The sequence below is a fragment of the Triticum urartu genome, chromosome 4A (genome assembly GCF_056163025.1).
Source record: "Triticum urartu cultivar PI428250 chromosome 4A, HENAU_Tu73, whole genome shotgun sequence".
In the NCBI taxonomy this organism is placed as follows: Eukaryota; Viridiplantae; Streptophyta; class Magnoliopsida; order Poales; family Poaceae; genus Triticum; species Triticum urartu.
Genome location: NC_141876.1, coordinates 129131741 through 129133393, shown reverse-complemented (window position 1 = coordinate 129133393; position 1653 = coordinate 129131741). Strand labels below are relative to the sequence as shown.

The 1653-nt window shown below is 46.0% G+C and overlaps 1 non-coding gene across 1 annotated transcript; it reads left to right on the top strand.

Moving 5' to 3' along the window:
• The first annotated feature begins 313 nt into the window (after window positions 1-313).
• TRNAS-UGA (transfer RNA serine (anticodon UGA)) lies at window positions 314-395 on the top strand. Its single transcript has one exon. It is a non-coding gene; the product is annotated as a tRNA-Ser (tRNA).
• Window positions 396-1653: the final 1258 nt, after the last annotated feature.

Genomic DNA, 1653 nt, shown 5'->3' with positions numbered 1-1653 from the left:
AAAAAAAAATAGTTCATGGTAGTTTTTACCAAATCTACATCTTTTTTTTGGAGGGAATACCAAACCTACATCTGAACCAAACACATCCTTAACAGTGTCGATCAGGGGTTTACCACCTTCCATGTGTAGCTAGTTGTCCAGGTGGATCATGTGTCACGATTATAAGGAGATTTCCGTGACAGGGTCGTGAATGACAGCAATGATGAGTAGGGCCAATGAAGCGACGAATGCCTGCTTCTGCCGGTCTCGTATACCCGGAAGTCTGCAGTCTGCCGGTATTACTAAGATTTAAGTTCGAATTCTGTCATCAGAGGTTGATATGTCCGAGTGGTTAAGGAGACAGACTTGAAATCTGTTGGGCTACGCCCGCGCAGGTTCGATCCCTGCTGTTGATGGTTTGATTTTGTTTTTCACATCTGGGGCATGCCTCGATGACCGTTGTTTTAGGATTCATTTGTGCAACCGCCCGCGCAGGTTTGATCTCTGCTATCGGCGGTTTAAGATTTTTGTTTTTCTAGGGCATGCCATGATGAGGTTGAGGAGAAAGAAAGCGAATCACATAAATTAGTATATTTATTAAAAAAAGCTTACTTTCAACCGACTGATAACGACAGCTCCGCGTCCGTTGGATCGCCAGTCGATCAGACGGACGAGATCATCCCCGCTTCCGCCTCACGCGTGGATGTTTTCTGAAACTTACCCGTTGTTTCAGGACTCATTTGTGCAACTGGATAACGCCCGCAGCTCAGTTGACTCGATGACCGTTGTTTTAGGATTCATTTGTGCAACCGCCCGCGCAGGTTTGATCCCTGCTATCGGCGGTTTAAGATTTTTGTTTTTCTAGGGCATGCCATGATGAGGTTGAGGAGAAAGAAAGCGAATCACACAAAATTAGTATATTTATTAAAAAAAGCTTACTTTCAACCGACTGATAACGACAGCTCCGCGTCCGTTGGATCGCCAGTCGATCAGACGGACGAGATCATCCCCGCTTCCGCCTCACGCGTGGATGTTTTCTGAAACTTACCCGTTGTTTCAGGACTCATTTGTGCAACTGGATAACGCCCGCAGCTCAGTTGACTCGTGTGGCTAGGACGAAGGTTTAAGATTTTGTTTTTCACATCTGGGGCATGCCACGATGACCGTTGTTTTAGGATTCATTTGTGCAACCGCCCGCGCAGGTTTGATCCCTGCTATCGGCGGTTTAAGATTTTTGTTTTTCTAGGGCATGCCATGATGAGGTTGAGGAGAAAGAAAGCGAATCACATAAAATTAGTATATTTATTAAAAAAAGCTTACTTTCAACCGACTGATAACGACAGCTCCGCGTCCGTTGGATCGACAGTCGATCAGACGGACGAGATCATCCCCGCTTCCGCCTCACGCGTGGATGTTTTCTGAAACTTACCCGTTGTTTCAGGACTCATTTGTGCAACTGGATAACGCCCGCAGCTCAGTTGACTCGTGTGGCTAGGACGAAGGTTTAAGATTTTGTTTTTCACATCTGGGGCATGCCACGATGACCGTTGTTTTAGGATTCATTTGTGCAACCGCCCGCGCAGGTTTGATCCCTCCTATCGGCGGTTTAAGATTTTTGTTTTTCTAGGGCATGCCATGATGAGGTTGAGGAGAAAGAAAGCGAATCACATAAAA